Genomic DNA, 16,177 nt, shown 5'->3' on the forward strand with positions numbered 1-16,177 from the left:
CTTTTGAAGTTTCTTCTTGCATTTCTTTACCGCTTGTTCAATTTATACAAAGAATATCATCGAGGATAGGCTACAAATATGTATTTTCACTTGTCAACTGCTGCTTCCCTTTGATGACCTTCCACTTCTATGACTGCAGTCTGGTTTTTATACAAGCTGTAGATAACTTTTGACGCCCTGTTACGTTCAGAATTTGAAAGAGTGCACTGCAGTAAAAACTGTGAAAAGCTCTCCCCAACTATAGAAATACTATAACGGCACATTTGCCTTTCTTTAACCTGCCGTCTAAAGTAAACCATAGGGCCTGTATTGCCTGAAGTGCTCCTGCATTTCTGTGAAACCCAAACTGATCTCTCCCGGGCTCGATCTCTACCAATTATTCCATTTTCTGTAAGTACTTTGGGATCATTACTTATCAAACTGATAATTCAGTAATTTTCGCATCTACCTACTTTGGAGTTACTGTATTCTACTTGAAGTTTAAGAGTAGTTCGTCTGTGTCATACATCTTGCATACTGTGTGGAACAGTTTTGTTTGTCCCAACAATCTCAGTAATATGCCGACGGCCTTGCCGCAGTGGTAACACCGGCTCCCGTCAGATCACCGGAGTTAAGCGCTGTCGGGCTGGGCTAGCACTTGGATGGGTGACCATCCGGTCGGCCGAGCGTTGTTAGCAAGCGGGGTGCACTCAACCCTAGTGAGGCAAACTGAGGAGCTACTTGACTGAGAAGTAGCGGCTCCGGTCTCGAAAGCTGACATACGGCCGGGAGAGCGGTGTGCTGACCACATGCCCCTACATATCCGCATCCAGTGAAGCCTATGGACTGAGGATGTCACGGCTGCCGGTCGGTACTGTTAGGGAAGATTTTAGTTTTTATTCCAATAATATTGTGAGGGACTGTTGTCTCCGCAAGGACCTTGTTCCGAGTTTGGTCTTTTAGTGCCCGGATCATGCAGAAGTTCGTTTCCGGCAGCAACACAAATGTTGCGGCTGTGTCAGGCCAATCCAGAAGTCATCTGATTTGCCAGCTTGTAAACGGCACCTGCGTGGTGCATTCAGTTTTACGCGTGGTGGGCTGTTTTCGTATGACTGCCACTGCTAAATTAATGGGCAGAAACACTCCGATTATCGGTACTCTTACTCGGGATACATATTAGACAAAACGTGTAGGAGCTTTCCTGACACGGTTGAGGAACAATTAATGACGGCGTCGCAGTGAGAGTCGTCGGTAGAGCTCTTCCAGAGTGCTTCAAGCCAGGCAGCTAAGGGGAGCGCGACTACTCTAAGCTAGATCATTTGTACTTGCAATGGTCTATAGCACTCCCTTGGAGTAACCCAGAAGCTATCATACTTCTGAAGATACCTCTTAGTTAAGAAGAATATGCTATTTTCCGTCTACCAGTAAGTCTTCAGTCGAGCCACAAAACTGATAAGATATCCCGTACCCTCGTATTTCGTTCGTTAGGAGGTAGTGCGGAACTGTATCGGATGCCTTCCGGGAGTCAAGGAACACAGGATCACCCAGGGTCCGGGTGTCTGCTTCTTCCGAGTGCCGTGAACGAACAGAGCGAGCTGTGTTTCACAATATTTGTGGAACTCATTTTGATTCCTACAAAGGATATGTTTTTACTTTCCAGAAAGGTCATCAGATGCAAGCACAAAACGTTTTACAGTATTTTACAACAGACTGTCGAGAATGAAATAGGCCTATAGTTATGTGTAGAGTTCTAAAACTACCGTAGGCTAAGTAAGCGCAAACTACTGTAATTCGCCTAGTATGTCTGGTCTGTTACAGGTCGTTCCCGTGTTGCTCGTACACTGTGTGTGTTGCATACCAATCGCGTCTTATTTCATAACGATCGCTTTCTTTATGTATGCTATCAGTGTCTTACTAAATTCCCCTAAAATCGGAAGCGGTTAATCGTCTAGAAACTGAATGAAGATATATAATGGGCCGGGTATAGTACGGAAAATGTTTATTCTACATACTTATCCTCCTGTCTATTGCTTAAAAGTAACAGTAGAAAAAGTGAAACTGTCAATGTTTAATTCAGATTTTATTCGAAAATTGTTGATTTCTAACGCGAAACAGAGGGATGCTGTAGTAAATACATAGAAAACAATACAAATTTATTTTAGAGCTGTAGAAATCGTAATTTCTTCAAGAAAAAGGTAATATAAAAAAACTTCTAAACAAAAATATATCAAACATCGCTTCAGTATTTCGTAAAACTTAGATGAAACATACTTCTGTTATTCATAAACAACTTTCGCGTTTATCAGTAATAATAGGAAACTCTTACCTTCGACAGTGATGAAGAAAATAACAACAATACTTATTTATATTTTTTATGTTCGTGCATGTAAACTATACTTGCATCAAAAGTAATTGCTTTGCTTACATAAAAGCGCTGAAGTTACGTCATCAAATAATTTTTATTACTTATAAAATGCAATTTATATTCTGCAAGGATATAAAATAAACAGTGGACTAACTCTGAATGAGATGCGGTTCTAATTACATGCAAAAAAAAAAAAAACAGCAGTCGGCATATAACACTTCCTCCGGGTCTGCAGATATCAATTCCGTTAACTGAGACGATACTCTGTATGCAGATTAGTCGAGTAGAAGCTGCTTGTGAGGCACGACATCTAAAGACTTCCGGAAATCTAGAAACATGGAATCAACTTCAGATCCCCTGTAGATAGACTCATTACATCGTGTCACTGAAGAGCCAGTTGTGTGTGACGAAAACGATACTCTTCGACTCTGCTCTGGTTACTGCAAATCGACACACGCTGTTCTCGTGTGACATTATTTCTCGCGGAAAAAAAAAGAATGGGAAACTGCTCTAGCAACGCAGACGAGGCGTCTGAAATGTACAAAAGTTTCACTGCTGTTCGTCCACCTGAATGTCAACAATTATACAATAACTTGTTTCACCTACATCTACATACGTACTCCGTAAGCACCGTAGGTGTGTGGCAGAGGGTACCCTGTACTGCAACTAGCTTTTTCCTATCCTACTCTACTCACATATAGAGCGAGGGAAAAATTACTGTCTAAATGCTTTCGTACGAGGCGTAATATCTCGTATCTTATCTTCGTTGTCCGTACGCGAAATGTATGTTGGTGACAGTAGGATCGTTCTGCAGTCAGCTTCAAATGCCAGTTCTCTAAGCTCTCTCTGTAGTGTTTTACGGAGTGAATGTCTCCTTCCATCCAGGAATTCCCACTTGAGCTCCCGAAGCAGATCAGTAACACTTGCATGCTGATCGAATCTGTCTGTAACAAATCTAGCAGCTCGCCTCAGAATTGCTTCGATGTCTTCTTTCAATCCGACCTGGTGCGGGTCCCAAACACTCGAGCAGTACTCGAGAATAGGTCGCACTTCCATCCTGTATGCAGTGTCCTTTACAGATGAACTACACTTTCCTAAAATTCTCTCAATAAACCGAAGTCGACCATCCGTTTTCCCTACCACATTCCTGGCATGCTCGTTCCATTTAATATCGCTTCTCAACGTTATGCCCAGATATTTAAACGATTGTGTCAAGAAGATCACCGCTAATGCTGTATCCGAACATTACTGGTTTATCTTTCCTACTCATCCGCATATAGCATCATCAGCACTTTACTACACTAAGAGCCAACTGCCATTCATGACACCAACTAGAAATTTTGTCTGGGTCATCTTGTATTAACCTACCGTCACTTCTCTTCGAACCTTCCTGTAAACCACATTAGTGTGTCCTATAGCCCAGCAAGAGGAACTCCCCAGGCTTTACTGTTACTATCTGAGAACGAGTTGTATTGTATCTACATGGTGAAAGGTATTTCCCCCCAAATGGCGTCGCAGGGTTCCAAAAAGACGACTAACAAGAACTGTGTTAAAATTAAGATCATGCTTTTATGACACACGGATTTTATGTGGGTCGTGCTCTTTCTCGGGGAAGTTTCTTTATCTTCGCTATTATTCTAGACGTTCAAAACTAGACGTCCCGATATAAATAGTAAATATTTTACGATAGCCGGTCTCTCACAGGGCATGTAAAGTTAACAACAGTCGTTAACGACGCGAACCACAGGTGCCTAGCTTCGCGGCCTACCTCTCCCTGCTGACCTCCCTCTCAGTATCCTTGACCCGGAGTACGCCCAGCACTTTCCCGACGTACTTCGCTACAGGTGTTACATCGTCAGTTTGACAGACAGCGTCTGCTTGTGTTTCCTATTTCTCTCTTGCTCAATCGGAATGACGTGCTTGAATGATGTTACAAGTAACTCCTTCAGATGAGAGCTCATTTTCTTCTTTTTCTTCATGAAATGCCGACGTAGGTTTACAGTTTGGCCTGACAGACTGCATCAACGAAAAAAAGATTATTCCTACGAATTTACTGCTTTTGGGGCTGGGGAACTGACTATGCTAAGATTCATGTAGCTACTTGGAAGCCGTTTTAGCTTTATCGGCACCCATAAAAGCGGAGACAATAAAATCGCAGAGTCTGAGGCGCCAACAGCGTCAGCCAGAAAGCTGAAAGTCTTCACGTCAACGTCGAGAGCAGACACGGTGCAGCTTTCTATTGTAGTCACTGCAACAAGCGTACCACCAATTCGAATGTAAATTTCTGTCTACCGACCGGAGAAAAAATTCTTATAAGTTTTAGTCTTAAGTCAGTGAAGGGATAAAAGCCATCTATCTAGCCCGTCGGTGACCATGTTGACACGGGAGGGAATGATGACAGAAGGTCGAAATATTAAATTACATTTTCATCACATACTTCATCGGGGGAAATCGCACTCCAATTACTCTCCTCAATCGTTGCACTAACATCAAAATGACTGACATCGCGATTAGCGACCATGGCATAGATCAACAAAAACCGCTCAGCAGGGGAAAACGCGACTGGACCTGACGGGATACCAGTACACTTTCCGATAGGATACACGAAACAATATGCTCATCTGCTAGCAGTAGACTACCGTAGGTCGCTGGAGGAACTAAGCATTCCAACAGACTGGAAATATGAGCAAGTCATTCCAGTTTTATGAGCAAGTCATTCCAGTTTAAAGTAAGGTCGTCCAAGAGATGCACACATCGAGAATTGCGCTGCACCAAAACTGGAGGTTTTGGTACACTACATAAATGACGTAATAAATGGTAGGATTAACTGTAGCATTGGCAGCACTGGTAGGGAAAGAAACGTAAAAGTAATGTGTAAGAGAGAAACTGATATCTGCAGACCCGGAGGAAGTGTTATATGCCGACTGCTGTTTTTGATCTGTAAAAACTATTTAAGAGACAATGTAAGCAGACTTCTTAAATTGCTTGCTGATGATGCTGTCTGTCATTTATCATCTAGCAAAGTCATCGCATGATGAAAACGGGTTACCAAATGGTTTAGACAAGATGTGTGCGTGGTGCGAAACGCGACAGTTGGCTCTAAACAGCGAAAAGTGTAGAGTCTTAACTTCCGTTAAATTTTGGGTACACAATTTTGCAGAACACTTAGAAGAGCAACAAATGTGTTAAAGAGACTCTTGTTCTAGAGTATTGCTGCGCAGTGTGGGATTCTCACCAGATAGAATCGACTTAGAAGATTAAAAAAAAGTTGAAGGAAGGGCAGCTCGCTTCGTGTTATCACGAAGTGGTGGAAAGAGTGTCACAGAAATAATACGCGAGTTAGAGTAGCAGTCATTGAAAAAAAGGCGTTTTTCGTTGTGGCGAGATTCTTCATGAAATTTCAATCACCAGCTTTCTCGTAAGAATGCGAAAATATTTTATTGTTCCTCACCTCAACAGTGAGAAATAGCTATGCAGAACACAGGCAGTGATACCAACAACAAATTGTGATATTAAAGTCTATGTTTCGTTAAAATGTGATGACCACAGTTCCAATCTATGTTTATTCCTGTCTAACATCTAATTATTGTTTGAGAGTAGAATCACCAAATGATGATGGTGAAGAGAGCGAAACGGAAAATTGTATTTTGCTGAAGGCAGAATCTTCAAAATATTTATTGGTCAAGAAAATATAGATACAAATAGTGGATTTTATTAGACTCAATGCGTCTCAAGAGGCATGTTATGTTCTTCCTCTCGCTACTAAAGTCTATCTGACCGTAGTCTACCGCCTGATTTACGCGGTGGCGCTCTGAGGGACGCTGGACAGTAAGCGGAAACTTAATCTTTGGACATAGGACGCCATTTCCATGACGTCATCCAGCCAATCAGATGCCACATTCTGGGCGTAAAAGAGAGAGCGTCGCCAGTTTGGCGACAGTCTTAGTTCCTGACGACGACGATGGAGGCAATCATCAAAAGATTGGGATTTTATCCGAATTTGACTCGTCTGGAAAGACTTCGTACCCATAAAGCGGTAAATTTCTGCTCATTGACCTGTTGAGACGACAGCGCAGCGGTGCGCGGAAGCATCAGCAGCGGTAGGAGGAACCAGCTGGAGAATGGACTTCCGACCGGGAGAGTCCACTCACACTCAAGAGCGGCCGATGCCTGTCCACAGGCTCACATAACTGGGTCGCCCCGCTCGCTCGCTCCCGTGTCGGAATACTCGCCGCCTTCTACGGTTTCTCGAAGCGCCTGCGTCTCTCTCTCTCTCCCTCTCTCGAAAGTAGAGAACAGCGACCTGCCTGCTGCACGCACTGTGACCTAGTATGCCAAATGTAATATGGGAATTATCTCTCTCTTATGCTACTAGGTACATACAACGTAGCTCAAGTCCATCACTGAGTTGACCACGTCGCACAACTCCACAACTTTTGCCTGTCAAAGATGTGGCCATAACGGAATGGAACAAGGCGTAGGAGACCGAAGACCAGCACAAGGACACCTAGTCCAAACAATACCAGCCACATTCAACGAAGGCCCAAAGGTACGCTGGACAGCAGGATATGAAACGCAGTTCAGCTGGCTTAGGAAACAAGAGGCAGTCCATAGGGACCATTGTTAGCTTGGAGTTCAACCACGACTGGTACCAACAACACCTCTAGAAAATCCACATCTTATCATCACCAAAATGCGATCGTGGGGAAGTCCAGGACATCGTACACATCTACTTTGACTGCCCTAGGTACGGAAGAGAATCACACTCGCTACTTATGGAGCTGGTCCACATGAATCAAAAACTTCCCTTGAACGTGTTTATATCTTGACAACACTTAATATAGACTTGTATTAACAGCTTGTGGAGTTCGTGATAAACTGATGCCAGTATGTGGGATAGAGTTCCATGTCTGTTGCACTTGGTCAGTCAAAGCAGGGACGGTTAACAATGGTTGTGGATGACGCTAGAGTTGTCGTCAGTTGATGTCCCATATGGGATCGATTGGAGACAGACCTGGTGATCGAGTAGGCCCAGACAACATCTCAGCACTATGTAGAGCATGTTGGGTTACAACAGCAGTATTTGGCGAGCGTCATTCAGTTACAAAACACCCCCTAAATGTTGTTCGTGAATGGCAACACAGCAGGTCGAATAACCAGTTTGACGTACAAATTTGCAGTCAGGGTGCATGGAATAACCACAAGAGTGCTCTCGCTGTTAAACGAAATCGCAGCCCAGATAATAACTCCAGGTTAGATCCAGTGTGTGTAGCACGCTGACAGGCTGGTTGCAGGCCCTAAAGTGGCTTCCTCCTGAGCAATCACACGGCCATCACTGGTACCGAGGCAGAACAAGCTTTCACTAGAAAACACAAGAGATCTCCACCCTGCCCTGAAATGAGCACTCGCATGAAACCACGTAAGTCACAAACGGCGGTGGTCTGGGATCAGTGGATTGCGTACTCTGGCTCAGAGCTGCCCCTGAACCGCAACTACCCGAATTCGGCAACTAACAGCGGATGTGTCACTTTCTCTTGGTCACTCCCCACAACATGTTAGTAAACTGTACCGTAGGAGTGTACTAATGTTAAGGAAAATAGCACCATTGCATTTTCATTGCAAAGTTTAGAGAGATGTATATTATGATCCTAAACAGCCCAGTTGACAGAAGTATGAAGAAAAAGAGTTTAAAGAAATGAAAATACACGATAACGACCTCCAGTCACAATTATTTTTATTCAGAAGACATTTTTAAGCTGAGAATAATATTTAAGCTTTGAACGAAACATCCTTCAATAAGTGCAACCCTTTCGATTTACCATTTTGCCATTTCACAATTTTGTTGTGGATGAATACTTGTATTCCTTTGGTTTTTTCTCAGTTTTTGGTACAAAACCTGAGCAGACGGTATTTAGCCGAAGGTGAGTCTGTCTGCAGTTTTCACAAGGTATTCACAAAAATGTAAATGTCAGGGTTATCCGATTAATAAAAAAATTAAAATCAGAATAAAAACTCTCGTGTGCATTCACCGATCTGAAAATTGCGAAAGCCTCCTCTACTAAAATACAAATAATTTTTATGGGATAGCCAGCGAAGTGTGCGATTCTCTGGCATGACGCTGATTAGATCATGAAACGCATCTCCTACTTCTTCATGTTTGAAGTGAGTTGGGAAGAAACAGTAATTAACCCACTTGCCTTTCACAATCGTGCTTCCTTTCCTTTTTATTGCATTTCATTCTGACTTCACGCCTATCTCTTGTAGTGGAGATGGGTCACGAGTGTGTAGACAAAACATGATCACTTCCTTTCGTAAACATTATGGCATTACAGTTATTCTCGTCCGATCATTTCCAACCCTGATCACCGGTTCATTTCACTTTCGTATAGGTCTACTGTCGGAATGTAAAGTGTTTGTGAGGTGAGAGTGTGCGCCTTCTTTCGCTACATATTACTTTTACAGTGATCTCCAAGTGATGTCTGACACCACTTTCTCGCAACTAGTTTCACAAGTGAGCACTATTACGTCCGTCTCCACCACCAGCTACAAGGCTACAAGCCAACTGGCCTACCTTAAGCTGAGGTTTCCGCACGAGCCTTGACGCCGAGATGCTAATTTCGTGTACGGGGGTCGTCGACTCTTCCTCGACCTTTTCTGAACTGCGGTGTTCGTGTCTGCCCGAGCTGACACTACTGCGATCAACTAGGTGGTGGCGGATGGAATTCCTTGCGGTGACATGATTTTCAACACTGTAGTTTGGCTGACAAGGAGAGGAGAAGTGTCAGTGTGCGTTTCCCCCTCATGAAAATAGTGTGCCAGGGACGTGGATTATACCTCGAACATCTCCATCCTGCCGAGCGAACCAGGCAGTGGTTGAGAAACTGCACTCTTCGCAGTCAGCAGGGCGATCTAGTGTATTAGTCCATTTGCTGCAAAACGCTTTCCGGAGAAAAGCGCGCGGAAATACTTGCATTTGTGGACTGAGCCTTAAAGGAGTCGTGCAAAATTGAGTTGTGGACGGTACAATGACAGATGAATCTTGACAAAATGTAATGGAAATTGGAAAAACAAAAACATCAGGAGACTCATGGGAAGACCACTGAAACCGTCGCCGAAACTTCGGTTTATGCATTGGCAGTGATCTTAGAATTATTTAGAATTATATCAAGACAGTCCAAGTGGTACCACAGTGAGGAAATGAGAGCGGCGAAGCAGATGCAGGACTCCTGCATCGACGTTCTTAGCAAATTCCTGTTGGGGGTGGTCTGCTGTTCCCTTCCTCCTACCTGTTATGATTGTGAGGTACGTATCTGTGTCGCGTGGACCACTGTACAGTGTAGTGTTGAATTTGTATTGTTGTGGATGAAAGAAAGGTAGAGGGCGTAACCCGACGCCGGCACGTAGCTTACTCCTCTCGAATAGCCGAGCTTAGTGTCCCTATCCGAGGGACGATCACTGAAAACAGTGTTACATACCGTCATTTCATGAGACACAGAGGAAGGATATGGAATTCAATTTAGGACATAGGCGAAAAGACTAGTAATCATGAACTCCATGCCACCACCTTTATTCTCCTTGTATTGTATTGTATGTTAACCGGAGGCCTAGAAACGACGGAGAGGCTCCGTCCCCGCCGCAGCCGCAGTGGTCCACAACCCCACGACGACTACCGCAGTCCACTTCACCCCTCCGCCACCCCACACCGAACCCAGGGTTATTGTGCGGTTCGGCCCCCGGTGGACCCATTCAGGGAACGTCTCGCACCAGACGAGTGTAACCCCTATGTTTGCGTGGTAGAGTAATGGTGGTGTACGCGTATGTGGAGAAATTGTTTGCGCAGCAATCGCCGACATAGCGTAACTGAGGCGGAACCAGCCCGCATTCGCCGAGGCAGATGGAAAACCGCCTAAAAAACATCCACAGACTGGCCAGCTCACCGGACCTCGAAACAAGTCCGCCAAGTGGATTCGTGCCGGGGACCAGGCGCTCCCTCCCAATCCGGAAAGCCGTGCGTTAGACCGAACGGCTAACCGGGCGGGCTGTCTTCCCCTTACTAACTTTCGCGTGAAAGGAAGAGAGAGGGCGAAGTCCGGTGTCGGCACACAGATTACTCCTCTCGAGTAGCATCAAGGGGACCTTCGAGTTTAACATCTCCTTCCAACGGACAATCACTAACGAGTAACACAGCCTGATGAAACTTTGGATCACAAAAAAGAATGGTTCAAATGGTTCCGAGCACTATGGGACTTAACGTCTGAGGTCATCAGTACCCTAGACTTAGAACTACGTAAACCTAACTAACCTAAGGACATCACACACATCCATGTCCGAGGCAGGATTCGAACCTGCGACCGTAGCAGCCGCGAGTTTCCGGACTAAAGAGCCTAGAACCGCTCTGTCACAGCGGCCGGCACTTCTAAATCTCTGAGCACTGTACACCCATCAGTCAATGTTATTGTGACACTGTGTTCCTTTTCAAGATGGGTCTTTTCATGGGTGAATTATGCTCTGACTTCATTATTATGGATGACAATGGGCGGCCGCATTAAACAGCGCAGGTGGTGGAGCTCTGGAGGATTTTCGGCGAATGGACTGGCCTGGCAGTTCCCCCGTTGAGAACATATGGGATGCCTTGGGGAGACGTCTTGCAGCACGTCCATGAGCACCGATCACTGTCCAGCAGCTGTCAACTGCGCTGGTGGAGGAATGGGACGTCCTACGACAAGAACTCCCAACCAACCTTGTGGCCAGCGTGGGAGGACTTTGCAGAGAACGCGTAGCCGTCGTTGGTGACCGCTAACCGTATTATGAACAATATCCCACATTTTGTAATGTCCAGGTGACCATAATAAATCGCGATGACTTCGGTGCTACTGTTGTCTTTAAACAAATGTGCCGTTGCTGTGTTGTCTCAGTGCGTGTTTCTTCAGTTACCTCCCGTACTATAACAATAGCTGTTCTTTACATGTATGCTACTAGTCTCATTGCGCTATGTTACTTGGCAGTGACACATCACGCGGTAGGTACGAGGGTAATCCCGAAAGTAAGGTCTCCTATTTTTTTATAAGTACATAGACCTGTTTATTTCTACAATGGTTTACATCAGTTTACAGCTTGAACATTTAGATATTTTTCGACATAATCACCATTTCTGTAGATGCATTTTTGTAGATGCATTTTTTTAGACGCTGTGGCAGTTTTTGTGTGCCCATGTCATGGAAGCTCGCCGCCATGCTGTTCAGAAAGTTATGAACCTCTTCTTTCACCTCGTCGTCGGAGCTGAATCGCTTTTCCGGCCAAATGTTCTTTTAAACTAGGGAACAGATGATAGTCACTGGGTGCCAAGTCAAGATTATAGGGTGGGTGGGTGATTATGTTCCACTGAAACTGTTGCAGGAGAGCAACGGTTTGCCGAGCGATGTGTGGGTGAGCGTTGTCATCGAGAATGTGTACGCCCTTCCTCAACATTCCTCTTCTCCGGTTCTGCATTGGCCGTCTGAGTTTTTTCAGTGTCTCACAGTTCCTGCCCGCGTTTGTTGTGGTCCCAGTGGGCATAAAGTCGACCAACAATACCCCTTTCCGATCCCAAAAACGGTTGTCATGACTTTACGGGCAGACTGTGTTTGTTTGAATTTTCCGCAGCTTTGGCGAAGAAGTGTGCCGCCACTGGCGTGATTGTTGCTTGGCCTCAGGTGTAAAGTGGTATTCCCAGGTTTCGTCACCCGTGACAATTGAGTCCTGAAAGTTGTCCTGTTCGGCTTCAAGGCGGTGAAGAAATGCGCGGGAAGCATCAGCTCGTTGCCGCATGTGGTCCCCAGTCAGCATGCGTGGCACCCATCTTGCCGCACACCTACCGGTAGTTCAATGTTTCCGTTAAAATTCTGTGAGCGGTGCTTCGGGAAACCTCAGGAACCAACGTGCAGAGATCACGCCGGGTGATCCGCCATCTTTACGCATGCTTTGCTCAATCTTCAACATTGTCTCCTCAGAAACTGACGGTCTCCCGCTCCTTTGTTCGTCGTGAATTTCGGTCCGACCACCTGCAAACTCTCTACACCACTTACGTACATTTTGGACAAACGTGCACGATTCACCATACACTTCGTCAATTGGCGACGGATTTCAATCGGCGCAGTGCCCTTTGCTTTCAAAAACCGAATAACTGCGCGCAGTTCGCACTTGTCGGTAACATCCAACGGGAGCTCCACTCTCAACGGCTGCCAAGCCAAGACTGAGCACATTAGCATGGCGTGCGCATGATTACACACAGTGAGTGAAGCACTCTTCATACAGTGTGACCAACTGCCACATAGAGTTTTGTACTTATAAAAAATAGGAGACGTTACTTTTGGGATTACCCTCGTACTTTCGTTGTTAAGTATTCCACTCCATAGTATAAGGAAGAGAGAGTTAATTTGGTTAGGTAGGGAAGTGTGTGTATGTGTGTGTGTGTGTGTGTGTGTGTGTGTGTGTGTGTGTCTGTGAGGAGGGGGGGAGGCAGAACTGTAGAACGAGACCATAGCTTATCAGTAAGCAGGTTCAAGTGGGTTTCCATTCCAATAGCTGTGGAGAGCTGAATAGGCCTGCACAGGATACGGTTGTACGGGACAGTGCTTGGAACCAGCCTTCGGTGTGAAGACAACAACAACAACAACAACAACAACAATGTCACTTCTGGAGGTACCTTAAACACGAGCCTTCCTCCCTTCCTCCTTATGCCCAGGAATCCAACATATTGTTCCGCTTGGCGATGACACAAGGGAGACACGATCAAATCCTTTGGCCAGTGATGGAACTCAGCGCCTGGCAAATTTTTTTCCCCTGACTTTGGCAGTGTTGGAGAGCTGCGGAGGGTGGGATGAGATGGTCGCCGCCCGTCCAGAGAAAGCTGCGGTTTGCGGCCCACATCCGCGTCCACTGGGCTCTAGCCAGCCTCGGCCCTCCAGTCTCAGTGTCTGGTCTGGGCTTTGTCAGACGCTCCGGCGGAAGCCTGCGGTCGCCTCCACCGCGCCGGCCCTGCGGTCAGCCGCAGTAATTAGAAGATGTGACGCGTGCTGGCGCCGCTCACAATGGGACCAGTGGCACACGCGACAAAGCGCCGCTTCACCGTCCGACCTATATTCACCAGAAGGCTGAGCGCGGAAGCGCAGTTACGTCTCCTGCCGACGAGGAAGACTTTTTATTGTCATGCAGAATGTTTCAACACTACAGTACGTCATCAGCAGTAGATGAAAATGAGGTGGTAGATATGATAATGCGAGAAGAATTTGACAGAACACTGAAAGACCTGAGTCGGAACAGGGTCCCTGTAGTAGACGACATTCCGCCAGAACTACTGACAACCTCGGGAGAGCCACCCACGACAGAACTCTTCCATCTGGTTCGCGAGACGTGTGAGACAGTTGAATCAAACCTCAGACTTCAAGAACAATATAACTCTTCCAGTTCCAAAGAAATCAGTCCTGACAGCTGTGAATATTACCGAAGTATCAGTTTAATAAGTCACAGTTGCAAAATACTAACATGAATTCTTTACAGAAGAATGCAAAAAAAAAATGGTAGAAGCCGTTCTCAGGGAAGACTAGTTTTGATTCCGGAGAAATGTAGGAAGGCGCGAAGCAATACTTCCTCTACAGTTTCTCTTGGAAGACAGGTTAAGGAAAGACAAACCTATTTTCACAGCATTTCTAGAGTTAGAGAAGGCTTTTGACATTGTTGATTGGAATACTCTGAAGGTAGCACGATTAAAATACAGCGAGAGAAAAGCTAGAAACCGGACATCATTTATAACAGTTGAGCAAAAACACAAAATCTCTGGAAGAAACAGTGATTGTGCTGTGCCTGCGTACTGGTTTCGTTTTCACGACTTTGGGAAGAAAGTGCCAGATTGTAGAAATTGACGGTGAAAACGTTGTATTTTGTGTGCGATGTGCACATTTCAAGACAAGATACGTGAAAAACGGAAGTGCTACTGATAAATTCCTAGCACATTTGTTTCTAACTACTCGAAACGGCCGGCCGGTGTGGCCGTACGGTCTAGGCGCTTCAGTCTGGAACCGCGTGACCGCTCCGGTCGCAGGTTCGAATCCTACCTCGGGCATGGATGTGTGTGATGTCCTTAGGTTAGTTAGGTTTAAGTAGTTCTAAGCTCTAGGGGACTGATGACCACAGACGTTAAGTCCCATAGTGATCAGAGCCATTTGAACCATTTTACTCGAAACGTTACACATTAGACTCCACTTCGAGTGCAGTGGCTTTCAGTAAGACATAGAGTCGAAATTTTTACTTCTTCTGAAGGTTTCTGGAACTTAATCTGGGGTGCGTATTCCATCTATATTTTCTCTCCTATTATGAGAGACTATGGAGATATGAATTCAAATTACTGGACAGATGTTTCTTTCCAACACTTCACTACTAGAAATTCCGAAACGCCCGAGGTGTTTATTCGTTTCCGCGCAAAGGCTTCCGTACAATGTTGTGCGAACATCGCCGAGTGATCCTAAGCTCGTTCGGATATGAATTAACGCTTTTTTCTTCAACACATGGCCCCTAAAGTTTCTAATTCAAGTCAACTTAATTTCATTTTGAATTTGTTTCATGTGTGTTTTAGTGTTAGCCTTCTATAAATATTCTAGAGTATAGAGAAGTAGGTTCGCGACCTCCTAGATGCTTATAGTTTCTTTCGTTTAGCGGCTTTAATGCATTCTGTGACATTCTTACGAAAGTAGCACAAGTATATTCTACAGTATTCGATGTTATTTGCATTTAAGAGTGCGTTGTCTCAGAAATAAGTATATTCAATTTTGTGACTCCTGTCCGGTTAGAAAACAAATCATGAAACTGCTGCGAGTGAAACGACCAGAAATGATATTTTTAGTTTGCTTGTGAAAAATATTTGATCTTTTTTTTCGAATATGTCACAATTTACGAGGGTGTGATTAGGCAGGAACCTAACAGAACAGCTTAAAGTGCTGTGAGTGAAATGCTTAGCTGATGTTTCTGCAATTGTCGAGGGTCCATTAGCCCTCGGCTGAAGCTCGGCTTACGCAAAATGTGCTGCCGGACATGTACATTTCAGTTTGGTGTCACTCCGGTGTAGGACGAGCGTTTGAATAGCTTCTCTCTTCATTGTTACAGCCGATCTCTTCTGAACTGTAATTGATTCGCACTTGGCTACTAAATGAGTTGCTGTTATTGTTGCTCTTATGTTTAAAGCGGCCTCGGGGTTTCAGTAAAATTTCGTCGATTAGTATTTTGGAAAACAATCTGGTGTGATATGCTACTTACAGAATGTGTTGTAGACTTGTAATGTTTACGTAAGTTTTCCTGCATTCATTGGTGAATTCTGGTTGTTGTTTCAGTTCTGTGACCTGGACGCACTTTCCCCTACACATTTACATTTACTCGTAGGCAGTCATTTGTTTCTCTGTTTCGTTAACGGTTATCGGCTGCGATGTTTGAATACGCTCATTTGGCACAGAGTCTTGCCCAGCCAGCTGCTGTGTGACGGAGACGCTGAGGCGCTGTTTGTTCGGTGATCCTCGCCGTGACCGCCTCTCAGCTGGTTCTGTACTTTGCTTACCGTTGCCTTCCGCGCCGCTGCTCATCAAGCCAGAACAATCGGTGACCTCGCGGCAAGTTTGGTGCCGTCAGCTAAGAGTTCTTTCGTGTCGCCTCCCCTTACTCAGACTTTCGATGACCCAGTAACGCTGCTATCAAGGCACACATAGAGCTGTCGCTAATTCACCACCGGTGCCTATACGGAAACAGCAGTGAAAGTCACCGCAAGGACGCGGTTGCTTTTCTCAGCATTTCCGCGTTCTTCTATCAACA

At 45.2% G+C, this 16,177-nt stretch overlaps 1 pseudogene; it reads left to right on the forward strand.

The window, feature by feature from the left end:
• The first annotated feature begins 559 nt into the window (after positions 1 to 559).
• Positions 560 to 677, forward strand: LOC126102374 (5S ribosomal RNA; annotated as a pseudogene).
• The last annotated feature ends 15,500 nt before the right edge of the window (positions 678 to 16,177 follow it).

The sequence above is a fragment of the Schistocerca cancellata genome, chromosome 9, assembly GCF_023864275.1.
Source record: "Schistocerca cancellata isolate TAMUIC-IGC-003103 chromosome 9, iqSchCanc2.1, whole genome shotgun sequence".
Lineage (NCBI taxonomy): Eukaryota > Metazoa > Arthropoda > Insecta > Orthoptera > Acrididae > Schistocerca > Schistocerca cancellata.